Below are 23233 nucleotides of genomic sequence, written 5' to 3'. Positions count from 1 at the left end.
GACTGAAACACACCAAATATGTTTAAATATGTGAGTTCATCCTAATAATACAGAAAAAGTCCCAGACTAATTGGTTATCATTGAAGAATGCTAGAGAATTCATTGTTTAAAAAATTGGTAAATAAAGGGAAATAAGAATTTATTCTGTTTTTTTTTTTATATTAATTGTACCACAGGGTAACCAATAGTAGATGGAAAAAGTTTCTTTTTATGGAACTATCTCAACACATAAATGAAGACAGAATAGAATTGGAATATCACCATTTTGCATCCCAAAATGAATGAATGATCTAGGCATTGAGCCTCAACAGTGTTGACATAAGAAAGAGAGACAGACATTATGTGCCTCCTGATGGAAGAGCAGAATTCAAATATGAGGTAGTTTTGCTAAAAAAAATTTGAACTGGAATATGATTAAGCTCCTAGATCCAAAGAATAATTTACAGTAAATACAGTGGACAGAGGAATATGTTAAATAATGCATCAGCAAAGTCCAATCTGTGGGAAATTTTGGAAGACAAACAATCCAATTTATTTAACAAAAACATTGCAGAGAATAAAAGAAAAGGAGGGTGAACCTTTGAATTAAAAGATACTCAAAAGACATATTAGCTGATTGTAATATACATACTTATTTGGATCCTGGTTTGAACAGACAAACTGAACAAAATAATTTGTGACAGTGTTCAGACAATTAGAAATTTGCACATTGACTGAATATTTAATGATATTAAAGTACTACTGTTTTAAAAATAAATGTGATAGCATTTTACTTAGGTTTAAAAAGAGTCCTTATGTTTTAGAGATACATACTGAAATACTTATGGATGAAGTGATATGATGTCTGAGATTTGCTTCAAAATAATATGGGAGGAGGGGATAGATGTGTATGGAGATGAAAACAGATTGGCCGTGAGCTGATAATTATTGAACTGAGTGATGGGTACATCTAATGCTTTAGTGAATGTATGAAATTCTGCATAATAATAGAATGTTCCAAAGTGCTGGCAGAAACTGAAAAATATATTGTGTTTATTTGACTCTTCTTGTGGCTAAAATGAAAAGGCTTGACAATACCTAGATTGGTGAAGATATGAAGCAATTGGAAATGAAATCTTATGCGTTGCTGGTGGGAATGTAAAATCATATAACCACTTTGGAAAACAGTTTGGCAGTTCTGTATAAAGTTAAACATGTACCTACCCTATGAACCAGCTATCTCATTTCTAGATATTTACCTAAAAGAAATGAAAACATATGTCCATAAACAGATTTAAACAAGAATGTTTGTAGCAGCTTTATTCACAATAGCCAGAAATTAGAAATAACCCAAATATCTATTAACAGGAGAATGGGTAAACAATGTGTGGTGTATTTATATAATGGAATACTATTCAGCAATATGTAGGAAAAGACTACTGATAGAAGCAGTAATATGGCTGAATCACACAGACATGATGCTAAAAGACATGAGTAAAAGGAGCCAGACACAGAAGAATCTATAGTGTATTTTTTCTTTTATATGAAGTAGTGATAGAAATCAGAAAAGTGGTTGCCTCTGGGAAGGGGCTTTGACTGAGAAAGGCAGGAGAGATCTTTATTGATGTGGTGGTTACAGGGGTGTATATGTTTGTCAAAATTCATTGACCTGTTTACTTATTATCTGTACGTTTCACTGTGTGTAAATTATACTTCCATTTAAAAATATTAAATAAAAATGGGATCAGTAAGTGGTTCAAGCAACCCCTTGTCTGGTATGAGGCATAGAGGCAAAGCTGTCTGTTGTTCTAGCACAGCTGCTACATCTTCAGCCTGGCTCAGGCTCAAAGTTTTGGTTCAGGCTCAAAGTTTTCTTTCTCAGAGTAATTGGTCAACTTGGCCCCCCCAAAACAGTCATTTAACAGTTTGGTTCAGTTCTAGCTGAAGGTCAAAGGCAAGCGATTTTTGGGTATCTCTGTGATCAGCAGAAACTAGACAATGTGAGGCACAAACATTAGAGGTCTGGAGTTGGGAGCCGGAGGCTGGGCATTCAGTTCAGCTGTGCTAGTATCTGGCTAGTGTTTGTCTTGCCATGGACAAGGCACATCACTTTTCTGGATCTCAGTTTCTTTCTTCCCCAAATGAAGGAACTGTGTAGAACTGTCCTTGGGGCACCTGTCAGATCTAACATTCTGAGATTCTGTAGAACTTTATCTTTCCTACAGAGCCTTGCCTGGAGTAGTCTAGAAATTCCCAGACTGAACCCAACTTTTTCTCTAAATCTGTTCCTCTTCCTGCATTCTTTTTCTCAGCTTCTCAGTACCACTATTGTACATTCATTCCGTCTGCAGACGTTTATTGAGCCCGTGGTGGGTTCCAGTGACTGCTCAGTGAACAAAGAGGCCAAATCTCTGCCCTGAAGAACCTCATATAGTCTAGTGGGGGGAAATAGATGGTAATAGAATTGTATAATGTGTTATAAGAGCTATAGAGAAAGACGTAGCTGGGAAGGAGGATAGGGAATGTTGGTAAGGATGATGTAGTTTTAATAGGGTGGCCAAGAAATACCTCACTTGGGAAGTGACACTAGGTAGATACCTGGAAACTGTCCCTAATCCACCCCTTTTGGACACACCCCACACCATGCCCAACCATCTTTTGAGCCTTCCAATTTCACCATGTAATAATATTTCTCAACTTAATTTCTTCCCCTAACTACTAACACTCAGGTTCAAGCCCTTATCATCTCCTCTCTGGATTACTACTGTAGTCTCCTAACTACTCCCTGCCTCCTGTCTTGTCTCCTGAAATAAATTTTCTACAAAGCCATGCCAGAGTTATCTGAAAGACGTATCTGACCAGGTCATTCTCCTGCTTAAGACCCAACAATGGCTCCCTCCTGCCAGCCAGGTAAAGCCCAGATGCCCTTATGAGGCATTTAAGCCTTTTGTGGTCTGGCTCCTAGTGTCCTCTCCAGCCCCATCTCTCACCCATGCTAGCCTTGACAGCTCTGTCCCAAAGTAGAAGTTCCCCCTCCACACACAACAAAACACAACACAACACAACACCAGAGTGCTGATGTCTCTCTTTACATGCCAGTGTAAGTCCTATTTTTATTTTAAGATCCATTTTATTTATTTTATTTTACATTTTGGCTGTGCCTCACAGCTTGCAGGATCTTAGTTCCTCGACCAGGGATCGAACCTGGGACCACGGCTATGAAAGCGCTGAGCTCTAACCACTGGACTGCCAGGAAATTCCCTTAAGATCCATTTTAGTAATCACTTCCTCCAGATGATTTCCAAATGCTGCATCTTAGCCCACGTTGACTGCGTGCCCCTCCTCTGTGGTCCCATGACACCTTGTATACATCTTTTTTTAAATCACTTTATTTGCCACATTGTTCTAAAATGATCTGGAATGGCTCTGTTTCCCCTACTAGATTATGAACTTCCTGAGCATAGGACCATGTCTTATTCATTTCTGTAATCTTGGCTGCAACCAAACATAAATCAATGACTTCATTTGGGTTCTGATTCTCCCAATCCCTCCCCTTCACTGATCGCAGTAAACCAACCATGATGATTTATGACTTGTGACTGAAAGACAGAGATGGGAAATAGTCCCATTTCAAGGCTGATTTCAACTCAAGTTAATTACCAGAGAGTTACAGATTCTTAGACTTAGGAGAGCAATTCCAGGTAATCTAGTTCCACTACCCACCTGGCACTTGGAGGCCCTTCTTCAACATTTCTACAAGTTGTCGGGTTATGGAGTCCTTCAAGTGTGGTGTAATGGTGCTAGGAGTGTGAGGAAACCTCAGTTCACTGGAGGCTTCCTCTTTCTACCCTCCTTTTTCAGGATGTTCTGTGAGAAAATAATGAAGTAAGAAGTTATTTGTATTAGAACACACGTCTCTACGTACATGTACACACACATACACAGGATACGTTTAAATCTGTAAATTACCTAAGATGATGAACAGAAGGCTATTACCTAAAATGTTAAACATAAGTTAAGGACTGAGATAGTACTCAGAGAGAAGATTATTTGTAATTTGAAGTTAAAACCATCTGTCAAATCAAGAGGTTCAGAGTCAAAAGCCTATGGGTAGGTAGGTAGACTCCATCGATGGACAGCAGGGGACAAGAACCCACCTGGGCAAGGGACTGCCAGCTGGAACCGGCACTCTGGGCACCAGTCTAGCTCTACAAGAAGAAGAGGGGACTGAGCTTGAAGCAGAAGCTTCAGGTACCACTTTGTCCCAGAGTTTTGTGAGGTACACCTTACTAACTTATGCATATCCGAGTTGAACTCAATGTGCTCGAGCTGCTTATGCTTGCATTTTACAATTTTACATGAGTGAAGAGGTTCTCTCTCCTTATTTATTTATTTATTTTTGCTTGCTCGTCTTGTAGGAAATAGAGATTTATCTGTGGGTGGGCAGAATAACAAACTCAAATAATTCTTTAAATTCTGTCTTTGCCACTTGTTCTTAATTCTAAGTAGTTTGGGAGTAAAAGCTATTACAAAGAAAGGTATTAAAATGTTTAAAAGTGGAAAACTTACTTTGTCCAGAAGTCGTTCAGTCCATCCTGGTATAGCCTCTTTGGTGGCTATTCCCTTGGTTGAGTTGAAGTCTGTCTTTCTATGGCTTCCACTCATTGACCCTAGTTCTAACCCAGGACCACATGGAACAAATCCACATCATCTGTCACATTATGGTCCCTGAATATCCTGAGGCAGTTTGCTTGTGAGATCAGAAGTCACTGAACTCATGAACATTGTGTGCTTAGTTAGCACAGTGCTGGCTCATGAGAGCGCCTCATAACTAGTAGTTGTTATTATTTGTTGTACTATCACACTGCCTGGGAACCATTTCTTCCTTCATAAGCCAAGCCGTTTTAGGAAAGTCATTCACTGATGTCATAGAATTAACCAAAACAGAGGTCCCCACTTAATTACATCAATAATTTTACTGTAAATGTCAGGCACCAGGGTGCTGGGCAACTGGAGATGTCCTTCCTCTACCCTCCACTACCTGCACCTTACCTTCATTAAGCAGCAAATCATCCTTGAAGACTTGGCTCAAGTTATTTCCTCTTTGAATCTCTTTCCCCCCATCCAAGGAGAAATGACCACTCCATTTCTTCCCTTGATTTGAGACTGAATACTGTCTGTATTTCTTTTTGATTCCCCTCATTGCCCCCCACTACCTAGAATACTGAACTACTCTTAGAATCTGTGATGTCAAGCAGAATGCCTGGAACACAGCGTGTGATAAATATTTATTAAAGGAATGATAACATTTGGAGGTATCAGGTTATACAATATTTATTCACTCAATATTCATGCCATATTATCTTTACTTAAGTAAAAATACTTTTCCAATCATGTCACTTAGAGATCATTTCACCCACTGCTTACCCACCCACCCACTGGGCCACCAGTCTCTTGCCTCTCTCTTCAGCAATGATGAGGTGGATATCTTTTCCTTGGGGAAGAGAAATCCGTATTTTGTTGCCTTTGCCAGTAACAAAAATGTTGGAGACCCAGGTGGCAAAGTTGTTGCCATTGGCATCTTTCACAGGAACCACATCAAAAGAACCAATGTGTCTCTCTCTGTTGGTGATCATACCAGTTCTTCCCAGGTTAACACCTCTGGTCACCAGACACAGGGTACCAGCGTCAAACTTGAAGAAGTTGGTGGTTTGCCACTTTCCAAACCAATCTGAATGGTGTTGTTCACTTTGATGAGGGAATCAGGGTAGCAGATTGTGGAAGCATTATGGGTAACCAGATGAGGGATTCCTTTTGTGCCCACAGAGATCTTTCTCACTTTGCACAACTTGTACTTGGCCTTCTTAAGTGTAATACGATGAACAGCTAAGCCACCCTTGGTGTCATAGATCAGATGGAAATTCTCTCAGTCTAGTCAATGCTGATGATGTTCATAAATTCAGCAGAGTAGGTTATATCATTTCGGACCTTGCCATCAATCTTAATGAACTGCTGCATGCAGATCTTTACTTCATCTCCTGTTAGGGCATACTTAAACCTATTCCTTAGGAAAATGATGAGAAGGAGACATTTTCTCAGCTTGTGGAGATTTGTAGATGTACAAGGAGCAAACACACTGACCAGTTTATCCACCATCCAATGCTTTGGAGCTGCTACACTCTTCAGATGCTTCTTGGGACCAAGGTCCATGGCATGAAAAGAGGACCACCTTCTTCCAGTGCATTGATAAAGGAGCTAAGGTAAAAAATTTTTAGAGCTGGCTGGAAATTTTAAAGATTTCTCCATGCCTCATTCCTCCATTTCAGTGGTTCTCAACCTTGACTTCATATTGGAAAGTACTGGGGAGTTTTAAAAACTCCTGAGGACTGAGTCCTACCCACAAAGATTCTCATGTAATTAAAGAATTACATGTGTGTAATTACCTGGAAACCTGGCAGCTTAAAATGGCAACTGATTTATCATGTCTCTGATTCTGAGGAGCAGGGCAGGGCTCAGCTGGGGAATTCCTCAGTTCCAAGCGACATTGCTTGAGGTCACTCAGAGGTAATCAGCTGGAGGTTAGGCTGCTCTGGAGGATCAAAGACAGACTCACTCATATGTCTGGCTCCTGCAGGGATTCTTGGACCGTCAGGATCAGCCAGGTCTGTCAACCAGAGCACCTACATGTGGCCTCTCCTGTGAGGGTCTCAAGGCATAGGGCTAGGACAGCCTCCTCCCCTCCTCCTTCTTATTCCTCTGCCTTTCCCTATTCTATTTTTTTTTTTTTTTTTTTTGGTTCGCGGGCCTCTCACTCTTGTGGCCTCTCCCGTTGCGGAGCACAGGCTCCAGATGCGCAGGCTCAGCGGCCAAGGCTCACGGGCCCAGCCGCTCCGCGGCATGTGGGATCCTCCCAGACCGGGGCACGAACCCGTGTCCCCTGCATCGGCAGGCGGACTCTCAACCACTGCGCCACCAGGGAAGCCCCATTGTGGTTTTGATATACATTTTCCTAATGACTAATGATGCTGAACATTTTTTGATATGCTTATTGGCCATTTGTATATCTTCTTTGGAGAAATGTTAATTCAAGTCTTTTGCCCACTTTTAAATTGAGTTATTTTGTTTTTGTTTTTAAGTTGTATATTTGGACTTCTTACATGCCAGATCATGGTGTTCAGAAAGAGGATTCTAAGAGACCCAGGTGGAAGCTGCAAGACTTCCTATGACTTAGCTTTAGAAGTCCTAGGACCTCACTTCTGTTGTATTTTATAGGTCACACAGGCCATCGAAGTCAGCCCAGATTCCAGGGGAGGGCTAGCAAAAAATGTGTGGCCATCTTTAATCCAACAGAGTACAGTATTAAAATTAACTAAAACAATTCAATTGTTTGAATAACAATAATAATTAATGCTGCTGCAACTTTGGATTAATATGGCTTCTTTTCTTCTGAGGTCTTGAAGTGCTTTCACCCATAAAAACCTTCACCATGAGATTTTTACACATTTTAGAGATCTTTAATTATGATATAGAGCACAGTTACTTGATTTTTAAAGTCACTTAGCTGATTTGCTTTTATAATGATGGGATGAGGCAGGAGACTTGGGTTTCAATTTTGGCCCTGTCATTAACTGGCTAACTGGCCTCTCTTGGGGGATGAGCTAGATGTCCTTTAACTTCTTTCCTAGCTTGGATACAGTATTGTTTTTAAGAAGGAAGATGAATTGATCAAGAATTAGGATGTAGAAAATGTCTAAGTACAGGGCAGTTTGTTGCCTAGAAATATTCCCATGTGTCATTTATTCACTATGACAGAGAAGTAACTTCAGCTTAATGACAATTATTATAATAAGATTTAAAAATAATATCAGCAAACGTACATACACAGTTATGATAGGAGCTGAAGGGGGGCTGAAGAAATGTCTTGGAGCCTTGAGGCAGAAGGGCAAGAAGATAAGACATAGAGCAGTTCACAGGTCAGCCAGGTGCAAAGGAACAAGGAATAGGGCTTATTAGATCAAAGTCTTTGTCTAAGAGTGGTATATAGCAAGAAGATCTGCAAACAATGGCTAAGTCCATAAGACAAAATATGCAGCAATAGGGTAGTGTTGGGGTGAGAAGAAAAGGCACCGAGCATTTGTAGTGTGTGTCTTCTATATGCCAAGTGCAGGGCTGGTTGTTTTATATTGAACTCATTTTAAAAAACATTTTATTGAAGTATAGTTGATTTACAGTGTGGTGTTTAGTTTCTACTGTACAGCAAAGTGACTCAGTTTTATATACACACACACACATACATATATATATATTTTTTCGTATTCTTTTCCATTACGGTTTATCACAGTATAGTGAATATAGTTCTTTATGCTACACAGTAGGACCTTGTTGTTTATCCATCCTATATATAATAGTTTACATCTGCTAATCCCAAACTCCCACTCCTTCCCTTCCACATCCCCCCCACCTTTGGCAACCACAGTCTGTTCTCTATGTCTGTGAGTCTGTTTCTGTTTTATAGATAGGTTCATTTGTGTCACATTTTCGATTCCACATATAAGTGATATCATATGGTTTGTCTTTCTCTCTCTGACTTACTTCACTTAGTATGATAATCTACAGATCCATCATGTTGCTGCAAATGGCATTATTTCATTCTTTTTAATGGCTGTATACTGTGCTCATTTGATTTTCACAGGCAACTGCGTGAGTAAGCATTACTTTCCCCTACTTCCTGTTTTACAAATGAGGAAGCTGATGCTCAGCATTCTGCGCATGGTCCCACAGCTAAAGGCCTTGGAGATACCAAAGGTCATGTTTTTCCTGCATCAAGCTGCCTGCAATAAGCCAAGACACCATATTTACAGGAGAACACTGTTTGGAAAAAATTCTTACTAGTAGACGCAGTCTTCCCAACCTTAGAATGTAATCACCATCAGTTTTATAGCTCCTCTTTGAAAGTGAAGAGAATATATCCTCTCAAGCTTGATTTGGAGGATCACTCACTAGCTGTTTCTGATTACTTGCAAAGTTCTCCACTATCATCTGATTACTTCATGTAGAGAAAAATGATCCTTAATGGAAGAGATAATTTTATTAATTTAAGTAAGTTAGTTCTTTTAAAAGTATGAAATTTATGGGTGGATCTCAAGGACATTTGTACTGAGTCTTAAGCAGATGAGTTTCCTGTTCTTCCCCTATGCGGAGAGAACCCCTGCTTTGTATTCATGCAGGATCTCAGGCCCATAGGTTTTCATAGCTCTCCCCTAGGGCAAGGGGCTTTTATTTCTACCCTTTTCCCAGAAGCGGTGGATCTTTGCCTGGGTCCCTTCATGGCAGGCTTTGCTACTCTCTTTCTGCCCCTTAGCTTCTCAAAGCCTTTGCTTTATATGAGAGAAGGTTGTGGGGAAGTGGGCTGTGATCAGTGGGAGACGATCATTACCTGCAATACCTGAGCCCCCAAAGGGGACTCTCTCCTTCCTCCTGCTCTTCCCCCAATCTTTCTTGTGATCACCTGGTGGATAAGAGCTTGGGAATAAGTGCAATGTTCCTTGAAGAAGTCTGGGGTTCCCGTTTATTCTAAACTGATACACCAGCCCACATTTGGCCTTTAAGAATTTGTTAAAAGTTTAGCTGTTTTCTTCTTACCTACCTTAATGGTGGCCAATCCTTCCTTCCATGCTGTGCCAAAGGTAAATTTTATATGTTCTCTTTTTTCCTTGGAGGGCTTTTTAACTCTTTGGAATTTAGTTCATTTAGTGGCCTTGTGTACTCAGGTCTCTAATGGATTCAAAATATTATGATTTTGTAGATTGTCTGGGTTTTTCTTGTTCTTAGGGTAAGAGTGATGTTCTCTTGAAGCTTTATAGATCCTAAGCAGAAGTGGAACTCTAGATGGTATTTTAAAAATCCTCTGTATTATGGAAATTTTCAAACATTTAGAGAGGTAGAGAGAAAAGTACTCACCACCCAGCTTCTGCAAGAATTTATCACTGACATTCTTCCATATCAATACTTACACATCTACTTCATTGTTTTTAGTAGCAGAATAGTATCAAAATACTTTAGTTTACATAACCATTTCCACACTGATGGCTAGTTATCTCTAATAATAATATTGCATCAAACATTTTTTCGTACATGTTTCTTTGTGTTCCAGTTTATTATTTGGGATGGATTCCTAAAAGTGAATTCAATGGGTCAAAGGTTATGCATATTTTACATTTTGATAATGTCAAATTATTGTTAAAGAAATCTGTACCAATTATATTCCCACCAAACATTGTATGAGTGGCACCAAAAATCTTTACGTAACTTAAAAATCTGAAGCTACTCACTCTAAAGAAAATGATAAAGCAATTAAGTTTCCAGTTTGATCTTGAAAGACATTCTCACCATAAAAGCCTATTTGTCATTGAAAAAGAAGGAAGTAAATATTGGTCTTTATTCTTTTAGTCTAGTATTTACAGCTGAAGCTATTTGCTATTTAAATGCAATTCACCAAAATTTAGTGCTTACCACATGAACAACACTTCTGTTTTCTATTAGCTCCCTATCCTTTTATATCAGTGACTTTAGTAATGGCTCTGATGATGTAGCTCATAAGTAAAGAATGTGCGTAACTCTTGGCATTAAAGGAAAAGTGGCTAAATGACATTCTGTAGCTTCCAGTTTAAAAAAAGAGAAAAACATCAAACACAGATTTGCTTAAATTCTTATACTTCTGATTATTTTAAATTCTAGCACCTCATATGTAAGTTTTTTTCATTCAAAAATATTTATATTTAGATCCTATAGTATGCAAGTGTATTCTGCTATGTACTGAGAAGAGTAAACATTAGCTATGGTTCCTTTTTCTAAGAACTTTTATACATATACTTATGTATTTTTTTTTTGTGGTATGCAGGCCTCTCACTGTTGTGGCCTCTCCCGTTGCGGAGCACAGGCTCCGGACGCGCAGGCTCAGCGGCTATGGCTCACGGGCCCAGCCGCTCCGCGGCACTTGGGATCTTCCCGGACCGGGGCACGAACCCATGTCCCCTGCCATGGCAGGCGGACTCTCAACCACTGCGCCACCAGGGAAGCCCCCTACTTATGTATATTTAGAGGAATCTATCCATCTATTCATCCATCCATCTAGTCATCCACTATTCCTTCAATGAACATGTGTCTCTAGTGTCTATTCTGTTGTAATAATGCAGTGGGAACTCAAAGTTGAATAAAAGATGGTCCCTGTCTTTAAGGAAGGACAATCAGTGAGAGAAATAGACGTGCTCATGTCTTACTAGGGGATTAGAGAAGGCTTTCCAAGAGAGGTGGAATTATAGATGTTTGAAGAATATATAGGATTTCAACAGACAGTGTAAGAGACAGATGAGTCCAGGTTGAGGAAATATATGTTGGGCAAAGGCATGAAGGTGCAGAAGTGCATTGGAGAACAGGTTGGAAGGGGAGGTTGAGTGATACAGCAGATGCTGAAATTGAAATTTGAAAGAAGTTGGCTAGGATCAGTTAGGATAAATAGCATCATTGTGGGTAACAATGGTTAGAGAAGAATTTGTGGAGAAGGAGGAAGTACTTCCTAGGCAGACTATAGGGGGAAAAAACACCAGAGAAAACAATATGAGTGTAGCTTTGAGTTGACCAGGAGCCTAGTGTTCTTAGGGGGAAAATGAATGGATATATGTTGGAAACCGGAAGTGCCTAACATTGTATCACCTTCTTTCCTGCTTCAGGGTTTTCACATGGGCTATTTTCTCTGTCAGGAATCCTCTTTACCTATAACAGAGTGCTTTTGGTCGCCATTAATAAAAAACCCAAGACAAATGGACCAGAAGCTGGTTTGGTCTTCAGTTCATAATACTATCAGGGCTCTGTTTCACTGTGATAATTCTGGTTCTTCCCTCTCCTGTGTGTTGGCTTTATTTTCAAGCTGGCTTTTCTCATGGTAGAGAGACGGCTGCCACTAGCTGCCAGGCTACATGTTCTTGTTTACATCCAGGAAGAGAAAACAGCTCTTTCCCTTTCACCTTCAAACAGAAGCTCTGACTTTCATTCCGATTAATCCAACTTGGGTCACATGCCCGTGATGAACCAATTACTTCAACCTGAATGAAGTCTGGCATGAACTGCTTGGCTTAAGCTAGTCCAACTCTGAACCAATCACTATGGCAAGAAGATTTGACTGGACCAATCTGGGCCCAGTCCTTCAGATGGGGGAGGGCTCTATACCAGCCCAAACCTGTGGCTAGTGTACTATGTGTGTAGGGGTATGCGGGGTGAGGAGTATGGAGAGAAGCAATCACAAAGTCTACTGCATTGCTCCACTAGATTACCTAGCTGACTCATATTCTTTCTTTAGTTCTTACCTTAAATGTCGGGTTTGCAGAGAGGCTTTCCCTGATCTCTCAAACTAAATTAGAATCTTCCTCGTCTAAAGCATGGACCCCTCTAATTTTCATAAAACGTATCACCTTTAAGTGATACACCTATTTGTGCATTTATTTGTTAAAAGTCTGGTTCCTCCACTAGACTCTAAGCTATATATGAGAGCAGGGACCTTGAATTTTTCTTAGCGTAGGTCCCTAGCTGGCACATAATAGGCACTCTATGAAAAAGTGTGAAGTGAATGAATGGATTCATCTCAACTCCTATTCAATAAGGAGAAATCTTACTTTGATCAGCTTCAAAATTGCTATTGTACAGGCAGGGGAAGCATAAAAGTGAAATTAAGCTTAGAGCTTTGTTACAATGTGATCAAAAACTGATAAGTATCACCTGCAACACATAAGGTATTCCAAGAATTACATGGTTTAAAAGACTCACTGTTATTGTAAATGACACTGTCAAATGCCAGTTTTGCATAAAAAGTCTTGTCATTTGTAATAATATTCGTTCCTACTTCCTTTTATAATCAAGGTTATATCTCACAGCAGAGCAAATTTTAAATACACTTACACAGACCAGAACTATCTTGCTTTTCTTATAATAAATTATCTGCATCAGAAATGCACAATCAGGGCTTCCCTGGTGGCACAGTGGTTAAGAATCCGCCTGCCAATGCAGGGGACACGAGTTCGAGCCCTGGTCCAGGAAGATCCCACATACTGCAGAGCAACTAACCCCGTGTGCCACAACTACTGAGCCTGTGTTCTAGAGCCCGCGAGCCACAACTACTGAGCCCACGTGCCACAATTACTGAAGCCCACGCACCTATAGCCTGTGCTCCACCACAAGAGAAGCCACCACAATGAGAAGCCCACACACTGCAACGAAGAGTAACCCCCACTTCCTGCAGCTAGAGAAAGCCTGCACGTGGCAATGGAGACCCAATGCAGCCAAAAATAAAATTAAAAAAAAAAAAAGAAATGCACAATCGTGGAACCAGGGCTATAAAGAGGCTTTTATATGTGCTAAAGAAATGATTATAAGCCAGTAGAACTGCTGTCATTCAAAATATACATTTTGACTCCTGACTGTTTCAAAATTTATTTTCATATTAATTTTGGTACAGTTTTCAATTAGAGGGATTTAGGAAAAATCAAGTTTCAACAGTTTGAAATATTCATTTCATGAAGTGTAGGTCTACTCTATCTATCAAACCTCAGCATCTGGTTAAAGATGTTTGGAAAATCCACCTATAGAGCATTTATAAAATTTGGTCAAATTAATTGGACAGCCTTAACATTACTATTTTCTCTGCTTTCGGTGGGAATTCTCATAGTTGTTTTGGTCCTGAATAAACACTGAAGTGTTTTCATGACCACACTAACTAGTTATTGATTTTATCACTTTTTAACATAAACATATTTTTGCATTGTTATGCAGAAACAACCAAAGTATCGTATGTTTAGACTCCTATTAGAATATGTGAAGAAATTTATATTTAATTTGATTTCATCATAGTCTTTTATCCATTCTTAACTTATTCTGGGTTTATAGGGCCTGAAATTTTCAACCCAGTAGTAGTAATATGGAAATTAAAGATTTAAGTAGTATTTGTTCCATAGGAAATCTAAAATCAGTGTTTGGTAGGGTGGATGTGGGCTAATCTATTTAGTATAAAAACTTTACTTTGTTAGGCAATCTCTGGGAGTAGCACTCATTCGAGAAAATAAATTGTCAATTCAAATCATCTCCTCCTCCCCTTCACCCATTATTTGCCCTTATTGACTACTGATTATTTCTTATATATGACACTGATTAAAATTTATAAGAATCTCATTATATGAAGAAATAAAGAAAATATGTACAATTAAAGAACTAAAAGGTCCTCACTTGACAACAAGGCATATTTGTTAGATCATGCAAGACACAGGTAAGATGGATTTTTATGTGGCTTCAGGGTCTATTGACATTTTCTTTTGTGGGTCACATTTACATCACAGTCTTATTTTGTTCTGCTCTTGAAAACATTTTAGACATGTTTGAAATCATTACACCCTTCACAAAACTGAAACAGGAAATAGGCTTTTCTATGAAATATTTCATTTTTTGAGAAGCTCCTGGCTGTTTCCCAAATCTAAGTTGGGTTTTTAATATCCCACTAAGAAAACCAGCTCGCCCTGGTGAGATGAAAATAGACAGTAGGCCAGCTGTGTCCCAGTCCTATTTCAACAGGAGCTTGGGATGACTGCCCAAGATTTCCGTGTCTCCGTTTCTTCATCTGTAAAATGCTTTGTAGAGGTGCTCGGTGTTTGTTGAATGAATGAATGAAATAATAATAACCAACACTTACTGAATGCTCACCACAGGGGCTAGGCACTTTACACACATTATCACACCGAAGCCCTATGAAGTAGATGCTGTTATTAACTCTATTTTATAGAGGAGAAAGGAGCTTAATTAACTGGTCCAAAGTCACACAGCTAGCAATGTGTGAAATTTGAATCCAGGCCATTTAAACCCAGTGCCTGTGTTTTAAACATGCTACGTCTGAGTCTTGCCCAGGTTCCAGGAGCAGAACATCAGCTAAAGGCAACTAACAGCACCCCAGCTATCCTCTGCCTTGTGAACCCATGTCTGTGCTGTGTTGTGTTACACCACAGAAGAAGAATTTGGCAGGGCTGGAATCTCTCACCATGTGGTGTCAGTAATTTTGGGTGCAGAGAAACTCCTTTACCTTTTGTGTCTTGAAGATTGCATAACTAAGATCCTTCTAAACCAAAGAGACAGAGTAATTGACCTCAAAATATGTACTGCCCTTTGATCCGTCTGGAGGTAAGTGAGGAACAAACAGCTAAGTAATACTGCCATCTCTTTCAGTAATCTCAATATAACACTCTCAAAAAGAAATTCGACACCTGGCAGAACAAATGGCCAATGGATGCTTCAGTTCCAGATGGTGGTGGTTGGAAATTTGGAGAAGGAGACCCCACTACAGTTTATCGAAGACACAGAGTATCCTAATTAATATTTAGAAAGTCTATACTTGGACATGGAGGTTGAGTTTATATGACTCTGAAAACCTTCATTTCATTTTGAAAACAGTCAGTGCCACAGAGTGACCTGACTATGTGTAGTTTGAGATGAGATTCTACACTTTTCCTTATGGCTTAGAAATACATTTTTGTTTTGGAATCCTATTGAAATCTGATTTATATAGTGACCACATTCTGGGGCATAAACTGAGTATTTTACCAAGCTGAAGTTAAGTAAGAGTGACTCCAGTCGTGGGTGTCAAGCGTGTGCTGAGGCAGAGCTAACCCTGTATGTCTTGAACAAAATTGGAGATGCTGCTGCACGTGTGAAAGGTCAAGGGGAACTCACAACCTATTAGGTCAGGAATGAGAAACAGATAGCACAACCAAGCAAATCTGTATCTTTCCTAATCTATTTTTTAAATTTCTTTTAAAAAATTCAGTTTGGCTGAGAGGAAGAGAACAGAGAGACTACCCCAATGTACAAATAGGAGAGAGAGGCACGGAGTGGAGGAGAGAACTGTAAAGAAAACAGAAGTGGATTTTTGTTTTCTTAACCAGAATCACATACCTAAAGAGACTAATGCTTCATAAACTCTCAAAAGTACTTATCAAAACACAGAACACATTTTAAATGCCCAACTCTGCAAAAACAAACCCCCCCCCCCAAACTATTAAGACTGTGATATAAGCCAGTAGGCAGCAAAATACTCTGTTAATTTTGGAAGCCTACCTTATGTCATTGGAACACAGCAGAACGCTGTTTTAATGGCTCTCTTAACGTACCCTGCGGTGTTTTGAGTGTTGGATGACACAGTATCTTTCTGGTGTAATTGTGCATTTCCTTGCTTCCTTTCGTTTCTATCTGTCAAAATAGAAGTATTCTAATGTTATGCATATATATATATATATATATATATATATATAAATTTAATGGTTGATAATGGAACAATTTAGTCTGCTCCAAACATTTTTAAAACTCGAAGCAAAGCATACATAAAATATTTTTAAATGTTTCCATAGGAAACTTTAAAAACAGTTTTCTGTGTTAATAATTTAGCTTCTAAATTAGATTCAGGGAGAGAGGTTTTTTTTTTTTTTTTTAAACATCTTAATTGGGGTATAATTGCTTTACAATGGTGTGTTAGTTTCTGCTTTATAACAAAGTGAATCAGCTATACATATACATATGTTCCCATATGTCTTCCCTCTTGCGTCTCCCTCCCTCCCACTCTCCCCATCCCACCCTTCCAGGCTGTCACAAAGCACCGAGCTAATATCCCTGTGCCTTGTGGCTGCTTCCCCCCAGCTATCTACCTTACTACGTTTGTTAGTGTGTATATGTCCATGACTCTCTCTCGCCCTGTCAAAGGGAGAGAGGTTTTAAGGTGGTTATTCAAACCATGTACAATGCATAATTATTAAAATGGATGTAAAAAATAGAAGTAACTAGCTCTGAAGAAATGAGTTAAATTATGTAAAAAACCCAGTAAATGGCATTAAACCGTTAACTTGTAAAACTGAGTACCATAAATGTTAAATGTACATTTAAGATATCTTAGCACAATAACCTGTATTTACGGAAAGTACTTTTCCTTGTAGAAAATATCTGAAGAGCTGCACTTTAATCACTTAAAATACATTTATATGCATTTAAAATGATGTGTTTGTGGAATCAAAATCTATTAAGAAAACATCTGAATGTTCGATTATATATGTAATTTATTTATTAGGAAAAACTGAAAAAAAAAGATGAAATTGCTTAGCACACTTTAAGGCAATATTAATACTACTGAACTCAAGAATAAGGACAGAGGTCTTACTCATAACGTTGTGTAGGCGAAGATTGTCTTCCCTTCTCTCCACGGGTCCTCTTATTTCCACATTAAACTTAAAGGAAATTCCTTTTTAAAAGAACTTGAGGATAATGAAATATTATGATTAATTTAATATTCTGAGTAATGAAGACATTGCCACACATATGAAACTTTTAATCCTGGATCATACATTTCAAGGAAATAATAAGATGACTTTAATACTGAGACTAAGTCAAACATAACTACTGCGTTGTGCTTCAGAAGGCACTTTCATCTTGTGGAGTTGTAGGGCCATCTATAGGAACATGAATTATTGCCTATGACTACAAAGAACTCTGGTTATTTCAGTCTGGCTAGATAGGAGCTTATGGTTTTTGCTTCAATTCTCCTTTTGACTTCATATAAATTAAACCTTAAGTAAAATGGTTTTTAAAACTTAATGGTCTTTTTACAGTACAATAGACTACTTCTTATGTTAGATGTTTTCTTCAAAACTAAAAGTCATGAAAGACTTGCAGTAACTTAAGTCCTATTTGTTAATTTACTTCTGATTTAATATACTACATTATCAACTAATATTAAAATATAAAATATAATATATATACTACATATATTAAGTCAGAAGTAAAAGTTTTTATCTATCAGGAAAATCAATGGAAAATTACATTTATAATGTGCATGACAGCATAATGCCCCAATTTAAGAAATAAGTTTAATTGGGACATCAGTGAGGGAGCATATCCTTTTGAACTTTTCAATTTTTGAGACTATGTACATGTATTACTGTTTCAAAAAAAAGAAAACAAAACAATATTTTATTAGGCTAGAATGGGGGCAATAATCTTCTATTATTGTAGCGCAGGTAAAATGGCTTTTTCGGCCTTTAAAAATTTTTTTATTGGAGTATAGTTGATTTACAATGTTGTGTTAGTTTCAGGTGTACAGCAAAGTGAATCAGTTATACATATACATATATCCACTCGTTTTTAGATTCTTTTCCCATATAGGTCATTACAGAGTATTGAGTAGAGTTCCCTGTGCTATACAGTAGGTCCTTATTAGTTATCTATTTTATATATAGTGTTGTGTATACGTCAATCCCAATCTCCCAATTTATCCCTCCCTCCCCCTTTGCCCCTGGTAACCATAAGTTTGTTTTTTACATCTGTCATTCTATTTCTGTTTTGTAAATAAGTTTATTTACACCTAAAATGAAGTACTTTGCAGAGTGAGAATTATAATTTTTCTCCATTCTCTCTCATTACTATTTTCTGGTATTACTGTTTGACTTTCAGCTACTAAGTATGGCTATTTCTTTAAAACGTAGTAAAAATCATTCATCTTATGAGAACATTGTGACTCAGATTAAAGAATCCTGAAAAAGTCCTTTAATGTTTAAAAACAAATGTATTATGTTAAAAAAGCATTATTATGTTGAGTTTAGAAAAATGTGCTGAGAGGTCAGTTTCACAGTGGTTCTTTCAAAGAAATTTGACGTTTTCCTTATTGGAATATGTAGAAAACAGGTAGATGGCTGCAGGGGAGTTTATTTTCCCAGCTGACCTAATAAAACCACATAAATATCCACTTATGTTTTATTCATGGGAAGACACAGGACATGTACATTATTGATGATTTAACCTGGAGTTTAGGACAAAAGGTAGAATCCAATAATCTGGTGTTTCTGTGGAATTGTGAAGGCAAAATAATATTAAATACTTGATTTATTGTGCCAGAAGTTGAGATTTGGAAACTGATGACATCTCATCAATTTTTTTTTTTTTTTTTTTTTTTTTATGCGGTACGCAGGCCTCTCACTGTTGTGGCATCTCCCGTTTCGGAGCACAGGCTCCGGACGCGCAGGCTCAGCGGCCATGGCTCACGGACCCAGCCGCTCCGCGGCATGTGGGATCTTCCCGGACCGGGGCACGAACCCGTGTCCCCTGCATTGCCAGGCGGACTCTCAACCACTGCGCCACCAGGGAAGCCCCTCATCAATTTTTTTAATTGACCACCAGGCAGCCTAAGTAATGGCAGTCACATAATTCTCATTTGGCTATGTCTCCAAATTTATTAGTAGTTTTTAATAAAAATATTCTATAGACTCCACTAATGAGACGATTTTGTAAGATAACTCCTTATCTGCCTAGAGAATCTTGCTTGGTTCCAAATGTTTAGCTAAGTACATATCATAGCAATAGTTCATTTTTATTGAGTGCTTACCATGTGCAAAACATTTTACGTGAGTTATCCCATTTAATCCTCACAAAAATCCTTATAATGTCGGCAATATTATTATTTGTACTTTACCAATAATGAAACTGAGACTCAGAGAAGCTAAGAAACTTGCCCAAGAACCTGTTCATATATGTCAGAAATGGTATTAATTCAGGTCTGTCTGAGTCTAAAATCTGATCTCTTTCTATTATGCTATCATCAGACTCCAGATCTTAAGTTCATAACCAATTACATAGACAATATTTTGTTAAAAATGCATAAATTTATTAAAGATTAAACACCTCTCAGGGCTTTGACAAATTGTCTTTTATTCATTGCATTAACAGATGGGCCGCCTATTTCTTCTGAGGGTTAGTTTTGTTCCTGTACATCACTAATTCCGTTTTATGATCTATTGTTCCTTTTATATTTTCCAGGATTAGATTCTAACCTGTACTGTGATGTTCCAGATCTTTAAAAGTGACTTACATTATAAAGTATTTCACATTTCTAGTTTCTTGCTGATTTTGGGGGGAGTCATTTTCTTTACATCATTACACAAGATTCTCTTTTTTTTTTTTTTTTTTTTTTGCTGTACGCGGGCCTCTCACCGCTGTGGTCTCTCCCATTGCGGAGCACAGGCTCCGGACGCGCAGGCTCAGCGGCCATGGCTCACGGGTCCAGCCGCTCCGCGGCATGTAGGATCTTCCCGGACCGGGGCACAAACCCGTGTCCCCTGCATCGGCAGGTGGACTCTCAACCACTGCGCCACCAGGGAAGCCCCAAGATTCTCATTTTTATCCTTACACCCTTCTGTGATAAGGAACTAAATGTTAGGAAATGCTTCGGTCTATAAGATACTACTCATTTAAAAAGAATTAAAATCTGAGTTTGTTTTCACAATAAAATGATCAGTAATGCAGAGAAACTGCTTGTGATGAAGAAAGTAAATAAAAATAATAAAACAGCAATTAAATTTTACAGCATCATCCCTGGGTACTTCCCCTTAAAATTTCTACTGCATTATTTTGCACTGATTCATCAGTCACTGTCACTGTTCTACAGTTTCATACACTCCTCTTTTGTCATCTCAACTATTTTATATTTTCACTGGAACATCTAGGTTTTTGTTTTTGTTTTTTAGATTATGATCCTGAAGATCTTGGTATTATGAATAAATTAGCACTCAATAAATGCCTACTAAAAGAATGCTTGATCATTTATGTGTGAAAGGAAGAATTAACTCCATTAACTAAGAAATAGGATTTATTTATTTCTGAGTCAAAGAAACAAGATGGAATTAATACTTTTTTTTTTTTTTTTTTTTTTTTTTTTTTGCGGTACGCGGGCCTCTCATCGCTGTAGCCTCTCCCTTTGCGGAGCACAGGCTCCGGACGCGCAGGCTCAGCGGCCATGGCTCACGGGCCCAGCCGCTCCGCAGCATGTGGGATCCTCCCGGACCGGGGCACGAACCCGCGTCCCCTGCATCGGCAGGCAGACTCTCAACCACTGCACCACCAGGGAAGCCCAATACATTTTTATAATTCTAAAATTCCAGTGTACTTTCAAAAGCGTGTGCCTCCTTAAGAGCAAACACCAAAGGATTAATTTATCAACAGACTTAGCATTTTCATGGAAAAATCATGAGAAAGAAAAACGTTTATTAAATTTTATTAAGGCAAAGTCTTAGGCTACAGGGTGGGAGTAGATCACGGCTCTCCCTTGCCAGTTTTTTTTTTTTTTTTTTTTTTTGCCAGTTTTTTTAATGGAAGTGGAAAGAGCATAGAAACCTTACAGTCTTTGGGCACAAGAGTATCACACTCTTCCTCAGAAGCTGCTAGAGTTTTGGTGTGTGGGCGTGTTATCCAGGCTACTAGTCCTTCATTAGCAACCCAAGAACGTTGGTTTTACTGTGTAGTTTGTCTTTCTGTGTTAGATTTATTTGCAATCATCTGCCACCTATTATAGGCGCATATTATTTGGATCTCGACAATCTGGACTAAACCTTTTTCCATGAGAGGAAGTGAAGGTATAGAAAGATGAGTGCCAGAGCCCAGAGCATTTTTCTATTTAAATTCAATTTTTTCCCTTCTTGAGTCTGGTTTTGGGATACAAAATAAACACCGGGTGAAGCTAGCAATAAAACTTACCTCTACAGACCCCAGAAAATATTCATGGATTCTACTGGTACACGTTCGATTTATAATTTAGACATAAATTTTGTTTTGGTTGATGACTGAAGTAAGGTCTTCTGCAAAGGACCCAAGATATTCCAGACTCCTACAGCTGCCCCCTCTCACACCACCAAAGTACTTGCTGAATTTCCTGAAGCTGGGACAGCAATTAGACCCATAAAAATGAAGTTCATTAATGAAAGCTAATTGAAAATTAATTCACCGCGACGCCAGGGAAGAGCTTGTATTTAAAATGTTGTGTTGTTAGCGAGCGAGTCTCTCATCATGAGAGCATGGCAAAAGACTTCAGAATGACGCATAGGTTAATGAGGTGGTGAAGCCTCAGAAGAACAAACTCCTGTAACATTGAAATAGCCACCAAGCTTAAAACGGCTGCCTTGCCCCTCCCTCTGCCTTCCCTTTCTGCCTCATTCCACCTACTTGTTTCACCGTCACTGGACAGAGCAGACCCCATGTTGTTATCCCTTCCCCCAACAAGTCTTTCCTAGAAGTGAAATTCCACAGTAATCTCCAAGTTTTGATTACTAACTATGAATTTTGCAAATGCCACTTTATCTACAGACCCTAAGGAATACACTTTTTCATTTTTAAAATACTTATTATGGAACATTTCAAACCTATATAAGAGAGAAAATGAAACCCCCTCACCTGGCTTCAACAGTTAGCTACCAGGAACCTATTTTAAACCATATTTTTGTAAACTTGAAAGAGCAAATATTTAGACTTACAGTATTTTCTTTCTTATGAAATAGATATTGTATCGTAATTAGCTTGCTTTTATTCTTTCTTTCTAATTCATCTAAAAAAATATTTGTTAAAAGTATTCTATGTGCAAGATGAAACTAAGAAGGATGGGGCATTTATTCCTTTTAAAATTCCACCTATATCTCTTCTAAAAAGTCATCTAGGATCCTCTTGAAGCATCTTTATATGCAGATAGTTTCTAATTGTATATTTATATTTATGGATTTTTTTTTATCTGTTAGGTCTCAGCCCTCATTAACATTTGACTGTCTTTTGGGCACTCCAAGTGGGATTGTTCTCCATGAAAATATCTACATACATATTTTCACTTTGCTCTTAACACAATTCATAGCTATGCTAGTATTAAAAATATTGGTAAACCGGTATGTGAAAAAATCTGATGAATCACTGCCTTTCCTCTCTATAGTATTATTTTATTACTTTTGAAAATGATAAATTAAGGGAAGAATTTTGAAGATAAGTCCTTTCTCTCCATTTCGTTGTTACTAGAGTCAATTTGTATTTGCTTTATCGTCTGTTCTTTCAGCAAATCTCATCTCTCAGCTTGTCCAAAATTTATTATGCAAGTATTCAAGCTTCAGTCTCAATCCAAAGAAGATAATAAATACAATCTCTTTGTTATATCTCTTAGAAAGTTTTTAAGAAAGCTATTCAAAACTATCCAACTATTCTAGAAATCTTTAGTACATTCTTCCAAGGTATGGAGTTTCCACATACTTTCACGGTAGAGCAGGGCCCTCTTAAAAATCCCTTCTTTCTTCACATCCTCCTGTGTATGTGAATTTAATTTTTCACTTCTTACAAGTCATTTCAGAACAATTCTGCTTTAGTATCTCCTTTTTAGAAT

General features: G+C 38.3%; 1 pseudogene; it reads right to left on the bottom strand.

Moving 5' to 3' along the window:
• Nucleotides 1–5402: 5402 nt before the first annotated feature.
• On the bottom strand, nucleotides 5403–6189 carry LOC136125663 (small ribosomal subunit protein eS4-like; annotated as a pseudogene).
• Nucleotides 6190–23233: the final 17044 nt, after the last annotated feature.

Source organism: Phocoena phocoena, chromosome 7 (assembly GCF_963924675.1).
Source record: "Phocoena phocoena chromosome 7, mPhoPho1.1, whole genome shotgun sequence".
NCBI lineage: Eukaryota > Metazoa > Chordata > Mammalia > Artiodactyla > Phocoenidae > Phocoena > Phocoena phocoena.
The sequence above is the reverse complement of the archived record's forward strand: the minus strand, read 5'-3'. Positions and strand labels throughout refer to the sequence as shown.